The sequence below is a fragment of the Trachypithecus francoisi genome, unplaced genomic scaffold (assembly GCF_009764315.1).
Source record: "Trachypithecus francoisi isolate TF-2019V2 unplaced genomic scaffold, Tfra_2.0 Lachesis_group0, whole genome shotgun sequence".
Taxonomy (NCBI): Eukaryota; Metazoa; Chordata; class Mammalia; order Primates; family Cercopithecidae; genus Trachypithecus; species Trachypithecus francoisi.
Window position 1 is genome coordinate 6,698,757 of NW_022681453.1, and position 22,494 is coordinate 6,721,250.

The window sequence follows — 22,494 nt, forward strand, 5'->3', positions numbered from 1 at the left end:
TATATATGCTATATGAATGTACAGAAAAAATATAGAGAGACCAAATCTTGGGAACTAAACCCTGGGGAGGAGAGTGGAATTTATGGGCAGGGGAAAAAGTAAAGAATATTGAAGAGAGGCAGAACTTTTCCTCTATATTCTTTTGTATTGTTCCACTGTTACAATGAACATAAATATTAATCACAACATAACTAAAATATTAATTTAATTTTCACTTAAAGTAATACAGGTTCAAATTTAAAATGTCAAATATTACTGTCTTAGTCCATTTTGTGTTGCTATAAAAGAATACCTGAGGCTGGGTAATTTATAAAGAAAGAAAGGTTTACTTTGCTCATGATTCTAGTGACTGAAAAATTCAAGATTGGATAGCTGCATCCAGTGAGGGCCTCATGTTTCTTCCACTTATGGCAGAAAGTGGAAGGGTTCATGTGCAAAGAGATCACATGGTGAGAAAGGGAGCAAGAGAGAAAAAAAAATCAAGGAAGCTAAATTCTTTTTTTGTGTGTGTGGTTTTTGGTAAGAAGTCATTTGGAAGAATATGAGTTAACTTTTGGTATAATGAATGAATGAAAACTTAGGATCAAAATTATAACTGTAAGTATATAAGCATGAAAAGTAAAATTTACATGAGGAAAAAGATGCCTGACATTTTATCCACGTGGTAACACTAACTCACAATGTCCAAAGAATAACATGGTAACATTATAAACTTGATCTAACACATCATGGCAATGGGATGTTTAGCTTAATTAATTAAAAAGACAGTAAGATGTGTTAGCATGTAGTTGCTATAAACAGTTATTAATCTATTTCTAAGATAAATGTACAGAAATACTGGTTGCCAAGAAAACACATTTTTTATCACATATTATCAATTGAAAATGAACTGAGGCATTACATTCAGCTGTGAATAACAAGAAATTCTAGAAATTTCCTGATAAAGAGAAGGTGCTTCTTCTCACATGAAAGTCTTGGGTGAGACCAGTCACTGCACAATCCAGCAGAGGAATAAGCTCCCACCTAATTGGTTTTTATGGCAGCATAGTAGCTGTCTGCGTGAATCAAGAACGAAGTCACTATCAGTAGGAACAACAATGCTCCTAATACAAAGGAGACCTTAAACCAACTCAATCTATAGATTAGGGGAGTTGAACATCAGAGAATATTTCCAGCCATGATAATGTGAATTAGTTCTCTAGTAAACACTTAATAATTGCTGGGGGGAAAAAGCAATGAAAGGATGTATTTTTAATGTGGAGCATCTGGGGACATCTCTGGAGATCTACAACTCTGACAAAAGGAAAGTCAAGTGATTTGGAGGGACTCTTAATTTGCAAGCCAAAGAATAAGGACAATGGGCTGAAAGCCAGCGGCCATGCACCTCTCCCCCTGTATTTTAACAACCTGCTAACTTGGGAACTAATCCATTCTTGCCAGAGCAAAAACTCCATTCACTCACAAGGGAGGGGATTAATCTATTCATGAAGAATCTGCCCCTATTGACCCAAATGCCTCCGATGAAGCCGTACCTCCCAACGATGCTGTATTGAGGCCCAAATTTCATCATGAGTTTTGGTGAAGATAAACCACATCCAAACTGTAACAACGACTAAAAGAGTTATTAAAAAAAATAGTAATCATGTGCCTCTACTCTAATTCCCACCGCCAAAGGCAACCACGTTTAATGTTTTTTTCCCTGTTTCTCCTAGTATTGACTTCCATATTACTGTATCACTCATATTACTAACATGTTTACACTGATATTTCCTAATATTTAATTTTTTATATTATTTAGTGTATTTAGTGATACATATCAGTTAAGATCTAGTTGTGCTACATATAATTGACACCTGACTATAATGGCATAAATATATATATATATATATAATCTCACATAAAACAAATGCATTGGTAATCAGTTCAGTGCTAATATCACAGCTTTATAGTGTTATTAGGGCCTCATATCCTACCAACTCTCTGGTCTACCATCTTTGGTATCTGTACTTTATTGTCATAGTCCGTGATGGTGGTGAAAGCTTCAATCATTACATTCCCATTCCAGGCTAGGTAGAGGAGAATAATGGCCTACTCCATCCCTTTTAAGTCAATCTCCTTAAAGTACCACTGAATACTTCTACTGAACTTAGATATATGGCCATACTTAGCTGTACATGCAGCTGGAAGGTGTCATCCTTTAAAGATTAGCGCCCAGATATATTCTGTTACTTACAAGGCAAAATGAATGTTGAGGTAGGTAGTTAATAAGAATTGACCCTCCTACACATATCTACATGCTCTTCTCTTAATCTTCCCAATATAAATCAGTACTTTTTATTAAATTATATTAGTATTTATATTGTTATTCACTTGTGAGCCACATATAATGCCATGATTATATTTCTTTCTTGTACAACTTTCTGTTGTCTCTGGAATTAAAAATTGTCTCCTTTTCTTCTTTCGTAGTTTTCTGGGTACCATCATTTTATTCTTTTTCCATCTTTGATGGAGAGGTAATTCTTCTCCCGACACCTTCAAACACAACAGATCATTTCTTTTCCAGGAGGTAGCCTTCCTGGAGCTTTCCATTCCCCTGCTGTAGTCTGGTTTATGCTCCGGTTTGACTACACAACTGTCATCATAAGACTTCCCTTCTCCATCACTTCAGGAACTGTCCTCATCTCTCTTTCATGTCAATTCTCCTATACCCTGGTTCAGAAGTTTTTTTCCTTCTTGGTTTACTCCTTGGAGCAAATCATCCAGAAATTTCCTATGCATTGGAAGTAAATTTGCGACTCTGGATGTCTGAACACGTTATTTTATCTCACACAGAACAGTTTGACTGAATAGAAAATCATATATTTGAAAAAATATTCACCAGAAAATTAGGATACCATTCCATTGTTTCCTAATTTCCAGTGAAGCTGCTGAGAAATCCAATGACATTCTCATTTCTATTTCTTTGTGTGATATATGGTGGGCCCCCCACCCTTCCCCCTGCTTCCGAAGCTTTTTCTGAAATAAAATTTTTTACTTTTCACTTGGGATTCTTCAATTTGATCAGGATGTATTATCATGTTAATCTTTTGTCATTCTCTGTGCTGAGCACTTGGTGAGTACTTCCTTTAGAAACTGATTCTTTGGTTTTCAGAAATTTACCCTAGGGATAATGATGCTTTCCAGTCAAATTTCTGTTTCTGTCTGGAACATCTTTCTATTATTTCAGAGGTAGAATTTCCTGAACAGATCTCTTAACTTTCTTATTCTTTCTCTACCATTTTACCACTTTTAACTTTGTATTCTTTCATTATCTTCCATCCTATCAAAGTTTTAACTTCTGCTATCATATTCTAACTACCAAAAATTCTTCTTATTCTCCAAAAGGTCTTTTTTAATTGCCCCTTTTCTTGTCTCATGAATACAATTTGTATTTCTTTGAGGATACCAATTATAGTGTGTTTTTGAAGATTTCTTCAGTTTGCTGCATTGGTGCTGTTTCTCTTTGAGACTCTTTGTTTTGCTTTTTTGGCTTTCATGTTTGAGGCTCTGCTCAGAAGGCTGATGATCCTTTGTTGTCTGTTCATAATCAAGAATAAGGTACTCTCACAACCAAAGTCATACTAAATAGGCAAAGGCTGGAAGCATTCCTCTTGAAAACAAGAACAAGACAAGGATGCCCTCTCTCATTACTCTTATTCAACATATTATTAAAAGTTCTGGCCAGAGTAATCAGGCAAGAGAAAGAAATTAAGTACATCCAAATAGGAAGAGAGGAAGTCAAACTATCCCTGTTTGCAGATGACATGATTCTATATCTGGAAAACCCCATAGTCTCAGCCCAAAAGCTCCTTCAGCTGATAAACAACTTCGGCAAAGTTTCAGGATACAAAATCAATATACAAAAATCACTAATATTCCTATACACCAACAACAGCTAAGGCAAGAGCCAAATCAGGAATGCAATCTCATTCACAATTACCACAAAACAAACAGAATATCTAGGAAAACAGTTAACCAGGGAGGTAAAAAATCTCTACAATGAGAATTATAAAACACTGCTCAAAGAAAGCAGAGCTGACATGAACAAATGGAAAAACATCCCATGCTCGTGGATAGGAAGAATCAGTATCATTAAAATGTCCATACTGCCCAAAGCAATTTAGAGATTCAATAATATTCCTGTCTGACTAACAATGATATTCTTCACAGAACTGGAAAAAACTATTTTAAAATTTACATGGAACCAAAAAAGAGCCCAAATAGACAGAGCAATTCTAAGCAAAAAGAACAAAGTCAAAGGCATCACACTATCCAACTTCAAACTATACTACGGGGCTACAGTAAGCAAAACAGCATGGTACTGGCACAAAAACAGACACATAGATCAATGAAACAGAAGAGAGAGCTTGGAAATAAGAACAAACACCTAAGCCATCTGATCTTTGACAAAGCTGACAAAAGCAATGGGGAAAAGACTCCCTATTCAATAAATGGTGCTAGGGTAACTGGCTAGCCACATGCAGAAGATTGAAACTAAACCCCTTCCTTATACCATATACAAAAATTAACTCAAGATGGATTAAAGACTTACATGTAAAACCCAAAACTATAAAAACCCTGGAAGACAACCTAGGCAATACCATTCTGGACATAGGAATAGGCAAAGATTTCTTGACAAAGATATCAAAAGCAATTGCAACGAGAGCAAAAATTGACAAATTGGATCTAAGTAAACTTAAAGGCTTTGCACATCAAAAGAAACTATCAACAGAGTAAACAGACAACCTACAGAATGGAAGACAAAATTTACAAACTATGCATCTGACAAAGGTCTGATATGCAGCATGTATAAGGAACTTAAATTTACAAGAAAAAAACGTTAAAAAGCGGGCAAAAGACATGAACAGACACTTCTCAAAGGAAGACATACATGTGACCAATGAACATATGAAAATAAACTCAATATCACTGATCATTACAAGAAATGCAAATCAAAACACCAATGAGCTATCATCTCACAGCAGTCAGAATGGCTATAATTAAAAAGTCAAAAACATAACAGATGCTGGTAAGGTTATGGAGAAAAGGAAATGCTTATACACTCTTAGTGGGAGTGTAAATTAGTTCAACCATTGTGTAAAGCAGTGTAGCAATTCCTCAAAGACCTAAAAACAGAACTACCATTCGACCTAGCAATCCCATTACTGGGTATAAACCCAAAGGAATATAAATTATTCTACCATAAAGACATTTGCATACGTATGTTCATTGCAGCACTATTCACAATATCAAAGACACAAAATCAACCTAAATGCCCATTAATGACAGATTGGATACAGCCATAAAAAAAGAATGAGATCATGTCCTTTGCAGGAACATGGATGGCATTGGAAGCCATTATCCTTAGTAAGCTAACACAGCAATAGAAAAGAAAATACCACATGTTCTCACTTGTAAGTGGGAGCTAAATGATGAGGATGGATGGACACAAAGAGAGGAACAATAGACACTGGGACCTACTTGAGAGTGGAGGGTGGGAGGGAGAAGAAGATAAGAAAAAATATCTATTGGATACTAGGCCTAGTACTTGGGTGAGGAAGTAATCTGTACAACAAACCCCCATGACACAAGTTTACCTATATAACAAACCTGTACATGTATCCCAAACCTAAAATAAAAGTGTAATTTAAAAAAATGAGGTACTAGCAGCACAACTGGACTGGTTTCTACAACAAGCTAATTATGACAAAGGGAAAAAAGGAAGAGAGGCCTTTATAGATAAAAGAGAAGCAAGAAATTTAATAACTAAATATGACATATGGACCTTGTATAAAACTCAATTAAAACAAATTGACAGTGGCTTTGCAGCACTGTTCACAATAGCAAAGACTTGGAACCAACCAAAATGCCCATCAATGATAGGCTGGATAAAGAAAATGTGACACATATACACCATGGAATACTATGTAGCCATAAAAAAGGATGAGTTCATGTCCTTTGCAGGGACATGGATGAAGTTGGAAACCATCATTCTCAGCAAACTAACACAGGAACAGAAAACCAAACACCTCATGTTCTCACTCATAAGTGGGAGTTGAACAACAAGAATACAGGGACACAGGGAGGGGAACATTACACACCAGGGCCTGTTGCGGGGGTGGGGGGGCGGGCTAGGGGAGGGATGGCATTAGGAGAAATACCTAATGTAGATGACAGGTTGATGGATGCAGCAAACCACCATGGCACGTGTATACTTATGTAACAAATCTGCATGTTCTGCACATGTATCCCAGAACTTAAACTATTTTAAAAAATGACAGTAAAAATTGTTTTTAAAGAATTGAGAAAATTTGATTATGGACTGGGAATTAGAGAATACCAAGGAACTGTTGCTAATTTTGGAATGATAATATTGTGCTTATGTTTTTAAGAAGTCACATCCCAGTGAAGTAAATAAAGATAAAATAGCACATAGACTAGGAGACTAGAATTTGCCTTAAAATACTTCAGTAAAGAAAAGAAATGATAAAATAAACCTAATAAAATCTTGATAATTTTAAAATCTGTGTAAATGAGTATTTATTTTATCATTTTCTCCTAAAAAATTTAAAACAAAGGACTGAAATGCTGCCTATAAGCTTCTGTGTGTGTGCAAAAATTGTTAAATGACAAGATTTATTCTGGGATGATCAGGTGAGCAAATAGTTATTTTGATAAAATCTCTGGATATTTCCTCTCTACCAGTCATTCTCCCAATCTCTGACAAAGTTCTGGGAATTAAGGGAAGGCACTTGAGCCATTTCAGGGGATACGATGCCATTATTCCAAAAGTCAACTTTCACTTAATTTCTTTATTTTCATCTCACCACCTCCCTTTTACCACTCTCTATCCTTAACTATAGCTAGCACCACTGAGATCAGAGATACAACATCCAGAACTCTTTCAGGGAAAGTTAATTATATGTTTTGAGCAGGTCAGGTGTGAAAGAAGATCTAGAAGCCTAAATGCACCTTTAAAAAATTAAAAATCAGTAGCATTTCTATACAGTAATAATATTCTAGTGGAAAGATAAATTAAGAACACAATCCCATTTACAATAGCCACAGAAAAAGGAAATACCTAGGAATACATCTAATCAAGGAGGTGAAAGATCTCTACAAGGAGAACTACAATACACTGCTGAAAGAAATCAGACAAGACACAAACAAATGAAAAAATATTCCATGCTCATGGATAGAAAAAAATCAATGTTGCTAAAATAGTCATACTGCAAAAAGAAACTTATTAAGATTCAGTGCTATCCCTATCAAACTACCAATGTCATTTTTCACAGACAAAGAAAAAAAACTATTTTATTTTATTTTTCAAGATGGCAAACTGGAAGCAGTGTTAGAATTCCTCTTCCACTTGCAAAGTCAAAACAGTGAGTAGAGATTCACACTGTGAACATTTTTCCAAGAAGCAATGCACGACCTTAACAGGAAAATGGAAGGAAATCACAGGCCCTTTGAAACAGGCTGCAGCCTACACTATGAGCCAGGTGAAAAACTGTAAGTTCTCAAGAGTGTGAGGTAGGGGAGACTGCCTCCAGGACATCCACTCATACCAGGGAATCTGTGTAGCCTTAACCCTACACAGCACTGGAACTGATACAGTGAATGCTGGGACATATAGAAGTAAGAGCAGCACAATGAAGAGCCTTGTGCACATTCCCAGTCTAAAGTATGGACCAAGGGAAGCCATGGCTGATTCTATATTAAAGGGGACCTTGTGAAAGTCTGCCAACTAACTCAAACAGTGGTGGCAGGTTGAAGGAAGCTACCAACTGAAATTCACAATACAATCCTCGAGTGGGGATGAACTCCCTAGGCCAGAACCCAGGCGTGAGTGGGAAGTGTGCAGTAGCCACAGGCACAGGAGCTGGGTGCCTGGACTTTGACAGCAGATAGGGAGGGCCTGGGACAGTTTTGAGTTCTGAGCATAGGCTGCCTGGAATTTAACTAGCTACTGTAAGTGAACACTGCAGGTGAGAAACCTGCCTTGCCCAGTGCATGGGAGCTGGGTGAGACATATCTACTCCCCACTCCTTAAGCGAACTCTACTGTGCAGCAGAGGCAGCTACACTCCTTCCTGGAATATTACCCCAGTGGCCACAAAACCACTGGAGACTCAGAAGGAGGAGGTTGGGAGAGGGGCACAGGATAAAACACTACATACTGGGTACAATGTATACTACTCAGGTGATAGGTACACTAAAATCTCAGACTTCATTATTATATAATTTATTTATGTAGCCCAAAGCCACTTGTATCTCAAAAGCTATTCAAATAAAAAAATTTTTGAAAGAAATTAAAATGATTATACTCTAGGCTCATGAGAAAATACTCAGTATAAATTGGTACATTTCAGAAAAGCAATTTAACAAAATATATCAATGTATCAAAAAATGAAGAAGAAAAAATATCCTAAAACTCACATGAAATAAAAAAAGAGCCCCGATACCCCAAGCAATTCTAGCAAAAAGAACAAAGCCAAAGGAATCACATTATCTGACTTCAAACTATACCATAAGGCTACAGTAACTAAAACAGCATAGTATTGGTATGAAAACAGACACATAGACCAATGGAACAGAATAGACAACCCAGAAATAAAGCCTCACACCTACAATCATCTGATCTTTGACAAAGTCGACAAAAACAAGCAATGGGGAAAGAATTCCCTACTAATAAATAGTGCTGAGATAACTGGCTAGCCATATGCAGAAGAAAGAAACTGGACCCCTACCTCTCACCATATACAAAAATTAACTCAAGATGGATTAAAGATTTAAATGTAAGACCTCAAGCTATAAAAATTCTAGAAAAAAAAAACTAGGAAATAGCCTTCTCAACATCAGCTTTGCCAAAGAATTTACAGCTAACTCTTCAAAGCAACTGAAACAAAAACAAAAATTGACAAATGGGACCTAATTAAAGAGCTTCTGCACAGCAAAAGAAACTACAGAGTAAACAGACAGCATACAGAATGGGAGAAAACACTCACAAACTATGCATCCAACAAATCTAATATCCAGAATCTATAAGGGATTTAAACAATTCAACAAGAAAAATACAAACAACCCCATTAGAAAGTGGACAAAGGACATAAACAAATATTTCTCAAAAGCATACGTACAAGCGGCCAACAAACATATGAAAAAATGCTTAATATCTCTAGTCATTAGAGGAATGGAAATTAAAACCACAATAAGATACCATCTCACACCAGTCAGAATGGCTATTATTAAAAAGTTAAAAAAATAACAGATGCTGGGATGGGCTGCAGAGAAAAGGGAATGCTTGTACACTGTTGGTGGGAATGTAAATTAGTTCAGCCACTGTGGAAAGCAGTTTGGAGATTTCTCAAAGAACTTAGAACAGAACTAGTATTCAACCCAGCAACCACATTAGTGGGTATATACCCAAAGGAAAATAAATTGTTTTACCAAAAAGACATGTTCATCACAGCACTAATTCACAATAGCAAAGACACAGAAGCAACCTAGATGCTCATCAACAATGGACTGGATAAAGAAATGTAGCACACATATGCTATGGAATACTATGTAGCCATAAGAAAGAACGAAGTCATGTCCTTTGCAGCAACATGGGTGCAGCTGGAGTCCATTATCATTTTTCCTCCCAACTTTTATTTTAGATTCAGGGCATATAGGTGCAGGTTTGTCAAAATCCTAGAAAAAAATCCTAGGAAAAAAAAACTAGGAAATAGCCTTCTCAACATCAGTTTTGCCAAAGAATTTATAGCTAACTCTTCAAAGCAACTGAAACAAAAACAAAAATTGACAAATGGGACATAATTAAACTAAAGAGCTTCTGCACAGCAAAAGAAACTATCAACAGAGTAAACAGACAGCATAGAACATGGGTGATGCTGAGGTTTTGGGTACAAATGATCCCATTATTCAGGTGCTGACCACAGTACCCAACAGTTAGTTTTTCAACCCAACCCCTAGTAATCAATCCCTCCACGATTCAATTATCTCCCACAGTATCTATTGTTATGGAAACCATTATCCTAAGCAAATTAATACAGGATATGAAAATCAAATACCACATGTTCTCACCTATAAGTGGGAGCTAAAGATTAAATATGCAGGCCAGGCACGGTGGCTCAAGCCTGTAATCCCAGCACTTTGGGAGGCCGAGACGGGCGGATCACGAGGTCAGGAGATCGAGACCATCCTGGCTAACACGGTGAAACCCCGTCTCTACTAAAAAATACAAAAAACTAGCGGGGCGAGGTGGCGGGCGCCTGTAGTCCCAGCTACTCGGGAGGCTGAGGCGGGAGAATGGCGTAAACCCGGGAGGCGGAGCTTGCCGTGAGCTGAAATCCGGCCACTGCACTCCAGCCTGGGCGACAGAGCGAGACTCCGTCTCAAAAAAAAAAAAAAAAAAAAGATTAAATATGCATGGGACAACAGCCACTGGGGACTGCTAGAGAACGGAGGGAAGGAGAGCAGTATGGGCTAACAAACTATTAGGTACTATGCTCACTACCTGGGTGACAGAATTATTCATACCCCAAAGCTTAGCATCACGCAATATAACCATGTAACAAGCCTACACATGTACCCCCTGAATCTAAAATAGTAATAACAATAAAACCTCTGCCTAATTGGGAAAAGAATAGATTTTTAAGGAATCTTCTTTTTTCATCCCCACTTAATACCTTGGCAAGGACTTCTCTTATTATGCTAAAAGAAAGGAGTCAACCAAACATTGTTTTCAGAGTTCACATCTTTAAAAACTTGACACAGGAATGTAGAAAATAAAGACTTATAAAAGTATAGTCCAGACAGATGCTTTTTAAAATAACATACATATGCTAGTGTTAAAAATTAGCAAAAGCATTAAGTGGAACAAAGAAATTTTCATCTTTATAAAAAGCCCAATGCACCAAGAAAAACAACATAGCTCCAAAATATATAAAGAAAAATCTGTTAAAAATCCAATGAAAACAAATTACTAATCATAATGGGATGTATTTATACTTTTCTCACAGAAATGGAAAGGATCACAATAACATAAAAATAGGTAAAGATATTGAAGTTTTTTTTTTCTGTTTTTTTTTTTGTTGTTGTTTGAGACAGACTCTCACTCTGTTGCCTCACCCAGGCTGGAGTGCAGTGGCACGACCTCGGCTCATTGCAGCCTCCACTTCCCAGGTTCAAACGATTCTCCTGCCTCAGCCTCCCAAGTAGCTGGGACTACAGGTACATGCCACCATGCCCAGCTAATTTTTTGTATTTTTAGTAGAGATGGGGTTTCACCATGTTAGCCAGGATTGTCTCCATCTCCTGACCTCATGATCAGCCCTCCTTGGCCTCCCAAAGTACTGGGATTACAGGCATGAACCACCGCGCCCGGCCTGAAGATTTAAATAACCAGATTAACAAACTTGATGTATGGATATATTTAATAGTTGAGATTTTATATCTAGTAATCATTTTTCCTCACCACATCATATAATCAAAAAAATTGACCATGTAATTAGCCACAGTTGAAATCTTAAGATACTCTTAAAAAGAAAAAAAAGAAACCAACATATACCTGCATTCATTGCTCACAATAAAATTATATGAAAAATTAACAACAAAGAGCAGTAAAAAAATCTGTATACATGAAAATTTAAACATACATCTAATAATCCTTGGGCCAAAGAGAAAATAAAAATGGAAATTATAAGCTATTTAGAAATAAAGGATAATGGAAGCACTACATATAAAAGTACTTTATTAGTCCATTTTTCTAATTAGTCCATTTTCTAATCTAACACTGCTGATAAAGACATACTCAAGACTGGGTAATTTATAAAAGAAAGAGGTTTAATTGACTCACAGATCCACATGGCTGTGGAGGCCTCACAATCATAGTGGAAGATGAAGGCAGAGAAAAGGGATGTCTTACATGGTGGCTGGCAGAGAGAATAAGAACCATGTGAAAGGGGTTTTCCCCTTATAAAACCATCAGCTCTCATGAGACTTATTCACTACCATAAGAACAGTATGGCGGAACCGTCCCCATGATTCATGATTCAATTATCTCCCACTGGGTCCCTCCCACAACATGTGGGAATTATGGGAGCTACAATTCAAGATGAGGGGACACACAGCCAAACCATATCAAGTATCAAGAGGAAAATGTATAGCCTTAAATTCATTTATTAAGGAACAAATAATGAATATTCTTAGTGTTATGACCCAAGAGAAGGGTACAAATGACAAAAACAATGAATGCTCAGAAGCAAAGTAACAATGAACATACCCAAACCCCAGATGCTGGTTTCTAAATATCATTCTTCAATTAAAGAAATCAGGGCATTTTAGAAAACTGTTGATTCCAGTGCTAAGGCAGGAAAACTTCAAGATAAGCCTAGAACATTTTGTGATGCCAGAAAGCAAAGAAGAACTCAACAGAGGACAGAGGCAGGTTAAAAGGGCACAAGTTGACCTAAGGAAGCTACTAATGTCCAAAACAAGAACAATCAAGCAATAAAATAATGATAGTATTGGATTATAACCCACAAAACTAAAGTAAATGAGTCCACACTGATATAAATAAATAATGAATGAAAAATGAGTAATAAAAGACAGCTCTTTCTCACAGAAAATTTCCAATTAATAAATGTAGAAGGAAAGAGGGAATGAGAAAATCACCATTAAAACTGTACAGTAAAAGCCACTGCAGGCAAATTCTATTGACAGTTACTGAAAAAAACAGGTCAAAGGTTGAGAAGAAACAGAATATTTGGATAGTCTCAAAATATCTATCATAAGATATTTATTAATTACAAAGGGAAAAATAATAACTATACAGTGGAAGAACCTAGCAAATACCAGTTTAGCCAAGGGAGTAAGGTTAACTTCACCAGTAATAAGATACTGACATCATGATATACATCTTGATATGATGCACTGAGAAGGGCACATCATTTTTGTAGTATTCTTGCCAAAAATAAATAATCTCATTATAATAATTAGTAAACATCAGACAAACCCCAATTGAGGGATATTCTACAAAATAAATGACCAGTATTCTTCAAAAGCCTCAACACCATGAAAGACAAAGACTGAGGAACTGTCGCAGGTAAAAGAGGTCTAAGAAGAAGATATGAACTCTAACTGCAATGTGGAATTCCAGATAGGATTCTGGACTGGAAAAAAAAGATATTATTGAAAAATTGATAAAACCAAAATAAAGTCTGTAGATTAGTTAACAGTATAACAATGTTAATTTCTTAGTTTTTTATAATTGTACCCCAGTTATGCAAAGTGCTAACATTGTTGAAAGTTGTGTATCTGAAAACTATCTGTACTATTTTTGGAACTTTGTATAAATCTAAACTTATTTTTTTAAAGGAATGATTTGAGCACCTACAATGAGTAATCTATATGAGTCAAATGTATCTCTAGTGCAAATTATGGTATAAAAGAGTGGGTACATTTTAAATTTTGGAGTTATGAAATATTAATAGCAAAAAAGGAAACAGTCTTTATGGTCAGTATATGCCAGTAATGGTCAGTATTAGAGGAACAGTTAAATAACCTATGGTCCTATGGAATACTATACAAAAAATAAATATATAATAAAGTAGATTTGTATGTCCTAGCATGGAAAGAAAGCCAAGATTTATCAATGGGGAAAAAATGCAAGCTGTAACTTACAGATCAATAAATATGACATGAAACCATATATTTTCATGATAGTTCTATATGTACATATATGTATTTAAAACTTTAGAAAAAGAAAGGAAATGATCTTCATCCATGTTAAAGCAGGGTGATCTCTACAGAGAGAATCAGGATTGAGAAGGCTGGTCATGGGAACTTTAGCTTTCTTTCCTATTGTATTTAGATTATTTAAAATGAAGATGTATCTATGTGTTACTTAAAGATCTAAAAAGATTGTTTTAAAAAGTCCAGACAGTCTCATTACATTTGTGTAAAAATATCTCAGGTTTATAAATGGAAAAAATGCAAAAATAGTTGATATTTAAGCTTATATTGTACACTGCTAAATTATAAGATTAAACATATGTATTAAACATTCCTTAATAGAAGCCCATTCCAGCTATTAACATTCACTCAGAAAAGAATTCTCTGTTTTTATAAAATGTTTTTCTCTTTATACTTTTAAAAAACATGCACACTGAAACACTTTCCAAGGTCACTTCTTTAATATATATTTATCCAAATGAATGTCACATACAAATAGCTTCTCAAGCCATCTAACTAAACTCCCTGAGACGTGTGGTCACATTAGTTCACTCTGACTTGGCTATAATAGTCTACATTTCTTCTTTCATATCAAAATGATATGGTTAAAAATGACATTACTGGAAAAGCACAAATGTTTACTTTTACCATACACATCAACTTTATGAAATAATTCATGAAATACTACAATACAGTATGTACTGTGCTAGCACAGTTTTCTCTAACAGTCATAATTCGGCACAGAATGTGAACACTACGTTGATGTAAGGACATAATGTTGTCTAGTAAGAGGGTGTTCCTTAAAACAGTGGGTAATAACAGCATGTTCTAGTGGAGAGAGTCCTGTACTGGGAGTTAGATGACTTGTATTATAATCCTCTTGCCAATGCAACCACGAGAACAAGTACATTTATTAACCTTAAGTATTTCTGTTTTTCTTAGTTAACATAATTAAAATGGGGCATGTGAGAATCACTGAGTTGTAAAACAAATTAGAGAAAGATATTATAGTCCCTTCTTAATTATTTCCATTTGGATTAATATTACTCATAATGAAAATATTCTAAAGGGAAATACTTTTAAAATTCACTTTTAACTTCCCTCCACTCTATAATGAAACACTTTAGAAAACACAAGAAAGCGGGCCACATCAGTGAGGATTTTGCCACCTGTTATCTGCACTCTTTTTTGTCAAGCTCCTGATTCTAAAGATTAATTTATTTGTAGTCTTTCCCTCAAACTGACTTTGCAGCAATCAAAGATGACAGGTGGAAGTTCCGGGTCTGAAAAAGTGAAGTGGGGGATTCTCAGGATTACATCCTACTAAGGTGGGACAGGCAAAGGTATCCAAATATCAAGGGGAAAATTAGAACTGTGACGAAGAAATCAATCAAAACCAAGTAGTACTTCAGGAGTTCTTGGGAAACAGAGTTCAGAAATTGACATACAATTGCCAATTATGAGAAGTGGCTTCTATACCTGCTCCTTTGAAATTAACCACTACCTGAATCCATTCAGAAAATTAAACTGCCTTTTAAGGAAGCAGGGAATGGGGGGATGCAACTATTACAGATAGATAAATAATTTAATATTTAATACAACCAGAAAGAACTCTTATATTGCAGAGAACTCATAAGCACCTTGTGAAATCCTTCAGGCAAAATCTAAATCACTGTACCCATTCTCAGGAGCTATGGCAACTTCAAAAATGTCAACAAGAGAATGCACAAGACCAGAAATGTCACTAACACACAGGAGTATGGAACAGTAGCAATATTTAAAACCAAATTATTTGAGAATACAATTACTTAATTTCCTCTTCAGTGGTATTATACTGCTTCTGTTTAGAAAATTAACATGACACCCATTTATGTCTTCCTATGAATTCTAATTTACTCAGATATATCCTTCTGTTAAGATAGCCTTAATTTTATACTGAAGAGTCATTATCCTGTATAATATCAATGTACTTTTAGTACATCAGTACACTGACAACAAATTTACTCCTTTATAACTTGACTCCTTCTTAAGGGTGCTTGCCCTACTGAGTTAAGGATCATAAATATTTACCTTTGCTAACAGGTAAGGGATTCAATATTCCGACAACATTATCTTCTAAAGCTATTGGTTTGACTTTGATACCACACATTCATATTTATTCCCTCACCCCTCTATCTCTTTCTCCCCACCTCTCCCAAAAAAGCAGGAAACAAGTACCTGCATTAGACTGACTCAACATAGATTTTTAAATTAACCTCATTTAATTAAACTAATTCGAGCTCTATTTGATCTTTGATTCTTCATCTATTTTCCTGTTTCTTCAATATTTAGATAGTCTATTAAAATAATAGATCTTTCTTTGACTGAATATGGTACTCAAGTTTTACTGGTGCAGAAACAGAAGTTAAAAATCTTAACCCTGACTTAATTTAAAACACACACACACACACACACACACACACACACACACACACGTTGGGCACAGTGGCTCATGCCTATAATTGTAGCACTTTGGGAGGACAGGGAGGAGGAGTGCATATATTTATATATGCATGCTATATGATAGATCTTGTCTCAAATATATATAGCAAATATAGCTGGGTGTAGTGTGACGTGTCTGTAGTCCAGTTCCTCCAGAGGTTGAGACACCAGTATTGCTCGAGCCCAGCTGTTCAAGGCTGCAGTAAGCTATGATCATGCCATTGCACTCCAGCCTGGGACTAAATATGAGTGACACAGTGTGAGACCCTGTCTCTAAAAACAAAAATAAAAATATTTTAAAAAGTAAAAAAAAAAAAAAAACAACCACCACATGATTCTGTATTGCAGAGCTGATACATAACTTCACAAAAGGAGGCAAAAGGGTTTAGTGTATTTTTCTTGAGGATAAGGAGATAGAAGATAGTTTTCAGAAAAACTAAAATCTCCATCATATTAAAGGGTTCTTAATAAAATCATGTTGTTTATATAAAACATTGTCTTAAATACTGCTACCATCATTTTAAAGTATCCTTAATAAAATCACATTATTTATTCTTTAGTGCAAGAATGTTTCTTACTTCCCTTTTTGCTCTCTCCCAGCTCTGGTAACAATGCCCAGTAGGTACTGGTAAATATTCTTCTATTTATGAATTCTAAAGGATAGAAAAGCATATAAAAATCCTTGGATAGTCTTTGTCATGTAGTGGGTAATCACTGTTTGGCCACCCAATATAATTACCTTTCTTTGGGGAATTAACCCTTTATTCAAGGAACTGTTTCTTTCCACTCACTCTTCTAGCTTCAAACAATAATAAGACTGCCACAGAAGTTTCCATGTTCTATGACCCAACCCAACTGGCTAAGTGGATAAAACATCTCCCTAACACGGAGTCAATCAGAGTTCTTCTGTAGAATTCTTTCCTTGGGACTAGAGAAAACAATAGGCAATCCCTTTCAGGTAGCAGTAGATGTAAGAAGTAAAACTTAGGAACTGTGGACAACCACTTTTCCTTCTATGAGAAAGTTGATTTGCAGTTTAAGAGAATAAAGCCGACACACTAGAGAAGCAGAGATGAAATACAAAAGGAAAATCTTAAGGGTAGTAATGTCCTTTGTTAAGGTTATTCGTAAGGTCTAACTACATAGGCCCTTCCCAGAGTTCAATTTTTCCTTAAAACCTATCATCCATTAAACACTTTTTGCCTAAGCTAGTTCAAGCTAAATTTTAGTCACTTACAACCAAGAGTCGTAACTAATAGTGTATGGCCCAGGATCTATCATATAACAACCTTAAAATTAACTTACAAGAAGTTGGTTTGAAGACTGGATGCTTCTACCGATCCTTAAGAATGGGAAGTATACAGTTAAATAAGCAAATAAAAGTAAATATGTAATTAAGGGGAAATAATTATTCTAAGTAAAAAACAAAAAATCACTAAAAGTCAGAGAAATGGAAATTAAAACAATATTTTAATCTAACAAATTAACAAAGATATATCAAAAGTGAGTATAACCAATATTGTCAAATTACAATGGAAAGGTACTTTCTAACATCATTTGTGGGAATATTCATTTTTATAGACTAGTTGAAGCATAAAAATGCTCAAATTCTTTAACCCAGGAATTCTACTGCTGGGAATCTAGCCTAAAGAAATAGATCTAAATATAGAAAACATTTTTGTTTGCTTTGGTTTTGAAGAAAGCTAATCACTGCAATAATTTGCAGTGGCAAAAAAATCTCAGAGTTATACAAACGGTTCAGTAAGAAAATTATTTACTCAATATAATATTTGTCATTAAAAATAATGTTTCCAGTAGGTATAAAATAACAAAAATGCTTACATTATGGTGCTAATTTTTTAAAATCAGGATATTAAACTGTATAATTAAATGTTCTTAAAACTATATATATTATAAAAATAACTCAAGCATTTCTCTATGAAAGCTTTTATAATATAAGCTAGATAGTATTCAGTAGGTTAACAGGAAACATGATTTGTATTCTGAGGAATGCTATTAGTGAAAGGTGATTTCTACCAGGAACTAGCACCTTAAGTGAAAGAAAAAAGTTGTTCTCCAAATACAGGAACACATAGCTACTCCATTTAAAAAGTTGGCCTTGCCTCCTTTCTTTACTGCTGGTGGTTATGAAATGTAAAACAATTTCTAGAAACCCAATTTTAGTAGTCTTACATGATGTCCAGGATGCCTTCAGTGATCTTTAGCTATATGTTTGTCCCTCAGCTAAATCTGTTTATTATTTTTACCCTGAATAATAAAATGTCTATAAAAGACTAAAAATTTTATTAAAATTATTACAGAAAACATAACATATTTTAATTGTGAAACTCAGCTTTTAAATATTTTTCTCACTGAAATACACTTTTAAAAAGATAATTTCTGACATTCACTGGGCAATATAACGAACCCATTTTAAAAGAAGAGACGGACTCCTAAAACTTAATATAAGTTATTTTATGAAGTGATATTAAGGGTAGTCTTCTTCATCTATTTCTATTTTCCAAGTATTCTATAATGTGCACAGTGAAAACAAGATTTATTTTTTTTTAAAGAATAGGTAATAGATCAGCAAATCAATAATAAATTCACGCTTGAAACTATGAAAAGAGTGAAAGCACTTGAAACAATACAAAACTCATTTATTGATGCACCCCAAAATATCACTAGATTACATTTGTTGTTTTAAACCCTGGTCTATACCTCTGTTTTTCTTTGAAAACATTCAAGAAAATTATATGTGAGCTTCTGGAAATAAGGCAGAGAACTATAAGAAAAGAATCATTGGTCAGGTGTGGTGGCTCACACCTGTAATCACAGCACTTTGGGAGGCCAAGGCGTGTCGATCACAAGGTCAGGAGTTCAAGACCAGGCTGGCCAACATAGTGAAACCCCGTCTCTACTAAAAACACAAAAATTAGCCGGGTGTGGTGGCTGGCGCCTGTAGTCCCAGCTACTTGGGAGGTTGAGGTAGGAGAATCACTTGAACCCGGGAGGCAGAGGTTGCAGTGAGCTAAGACCACGTCACTGCACTCCAGCCTGGGCAACAGAGTGAGACTCCATCTCAAAAATAAATAAATAAATAAAATAAAAAATTTTAAAAAAGGATCATTAATATTTGAGATTTTCTATTCTTCCATTTTTGGATTTGAAGCAACAGTAACTGGTTCAATAAGAGGAAAAGAGAATATGCAACACCTCTGGATTACTATTTTCATTCTCTGATAAAATTAATTGCACTAGAGAGAAAAGGGAAAACTAAAAATCATTCACTCAAAAATACAAATTACAAGCCCACTATGTACATGATACAATACCTGGCATAATTAAGCATTTGAGAAAAAAGGAATGGCACCTGTTCTCAAGAGGCTCATGGTTAGGTATGAAGAGTATAAAAGATAAGACAGTTATATTGTGATAAATATGGTAAAGGAGGCAACCAAGAGAGGCAAGTACCCAGCTGCTTCTTTGTGTGTCCTGGAAAGTATGAAGAACCTTCCAATTAGAGAATATGCTTGCATCACAAGTACTGTTGAAAGCAGGCAAGAAGAAAAGGAAGGAAAAAGAAGAATGAAGTTGTTTGCACTAATGAAGGAAAGAAAAGAAAATCTGTTAGAAAGACTTTTATTTTCTTCTCAAAATATTTAATAATCAAGCTAGGCACAGTGGATTGTACCTTTAATTCCAGCTACTGGGGATGGGGAGGCTGCAGTGGGACAACCACTTTAGGAAAGGAGTTTAAGACCAGGCTGGGCAATACAGCAAGATCCCATCTCTTTAAAAAAATTTAATCGTTCAAAAAATTAAAAAATAACCCAAAAAGGTGTGAGTTATTATGGCTACTTCCAAAACAAAGATCATTCAAAAAGTTTCGTTAATAATGCCCAACTAAAGATTTATAAATGCTGAATCATTTAACAAGATATTATATGCTCTTCATTTCACCATTAAAAAATAAAAACACACAAAAAACTGTAGTAGTATTTATTCAAAATTCAAATTACTGTCTGCCATACTCTGAGGAAAATTCTCTTCAACTGTAAGTGATCAAATCACATAACAATATAATAAGCCAAATAATCTAGCAAACAATTAGGAAACATATTTCACTTTTGGCCAGTTTTTCTGTTACCAATGTTTCACTAAATATTTTCTAACTCAAGTCCTATATCCTTGCATTGAAAGTTTCTTGCCTACTGGTAATACCATTAGGAAATGTAATGTGATTTTTTTTTTTTAGATCATCAAATAATAGCACTGTGATCTCAAGTTAATTTTAAGTGGATAGTTATGAGATTCACAAAAACCACCTTAGTTATAAGACTGGCTAGGAGCATCACTACACTAGTTGCTTTGTAAAGGATTCTGTGATAAAAAGAACTTAGAGCTGAGTTGGTATGAAGATTTGCCTAGGTTACACGATGTGCAGTTTGATATTTGCCTAATTTAGAAGTCACAAACTGGTCTTTGAACATGTTTTATCTGTCTTGCAGAGTGCTGTTTTTTACAAGCATAAACATTTAAACTTGGAAAGATTTTAGCTAAGAACCTAGATTCCCCACCTCTCTAAAAGTCAAGTGATTCAAAAACAATGGACCCACATTCCTCCCACAAAACCAGTCTCCTGGAGCAGCTGCTATCTTTAATGAGTATGTATTTATTGGTTTAGTATAGTCCCCCCCGTCTGTTTTACTCATTTATTCTAGATAACTCCTAGGCATTTGAGTTTGCCACACTACTTAATTCAAAAATTTGCTACGTGGATATTTTTCTCTGCAAATTACAAAGGGTAGCTGCCTGCCATTTACTTAAGGAATTCTTTAGAATAAATAAATTCTATTTTTATTTGCACACTTAAATACACACACACACACATATATATGTACACATATATGTAAATATATATACATACGTGTATGTATATATACACACACACATATATATGTGTATGAATACAGATAGAGATAGGAACAGAGAATGGTGAAAACCATAGGGGAAAGTTTGAATTTGTACTGACAATTACCAAGATATGAAAATCTGAAAGCAAGAAGAAACCATGACTGCTCCAAAATTATAATGGTTCCTTAGTTAAGGAATAAATTAGTTGATGTCTACCCCACTGACAGCAACCTGTCTTTCATACAGCTGGCAAGAGTAGCTCTTTTTTGTCTCCTTCCCCATTAAACAACAAAGCAACAGCAACAGCAACAGCAATGGCAGCAACAAGAGATTCAGCATCAACTATGCGAAAGGCTCTATGCAACATGTTTTACAGATGGTTTTTCATTTAAATCTTTTGGGGAATCCTAGCTCAAGCTTCTCAATTTCCTTTTGGTTCGGATAAAATAATTTAATCCTGTTTTTTTGTTTGTTTGTTTTGTTTTAGCAGTTTCTTTGCCACAGCAAATACTTTACTAACATTTTTAACCCATATTTTAGTGTGGTCAAAGTGTGTTCTACACTAAGCTCCCCATCACATCCCAAAAATGGTTTCACAGTAAACTAAGATTGGAAATAATAATCTTGGGGTTTTTTTTCCTGTAATGCTTCTAAGAGCTTTTATTGTGCACCTTAGTCCATCTGGGCGGCTGTAACAAAAATAGCATAGATTGGATGGTTTATAAACAACAGAAATTTCTCACAGTTCCAGAGACTGAGAAGTCCAATATCAAGGTGCCGGCAGGTCTGGTGTCTGTTGAGGGCCTGCTTCCTGGTTCACAGATGGTCTTTTTCTCACTATAACCTCACATGGCAAAGGCTCTCTCTGGGAATTCTTTAATAAATGCATTTGAGGACTAAGCTCTGATTTTTTTTTTTTTTTATCTTGCCCAAATTCCTATCTAAGGGTTTTGGGGAGTCATGCCCTACAAACCATAAATTCTCATCAGATGGGTTTTATTTAACCCTATATGCTGTAACTTATTTTCCAACCCTACTCTGGCATAACGTTTCTAGAGGAGGAAAAAATCAAAATATTTTACCCCAAAACATGTTTATTTGCATAACTTGAAATGGCCCTGCAAAGCTGTCCTTTGTGGGGGAAAATTTGCATCTGTAAAGAATCTCTATTAACATAGCTAGATCTTTTTCTTCCAAGTCTTCCTAATCCTAAAGAGATTATCTAAGAGTCTGGCACTTTCTAAAGATCTGAATAGTAAACATTTGTCATCTATTGTCTCTAAGGGCAGTCACTATAAGTCTTCAAAGGAACCCTAGT

At 35.3% G+C, this 22,494-nt stretch overlaps 1 protein-coding gene across 5 annotated transcripts in view; it reads right to left on the reverse strand.

Moving 5' to 3' along the window:
• The window catches only part of LEKR1 (leucine, glutamate and lysine rich 1), a 234,131-nt gene that overhangs the window by 147,152 nt on the left and 64,485 nt on the right, over window positions 1–22,494 (reverse strand). The window lies entirely within an intron of this gene.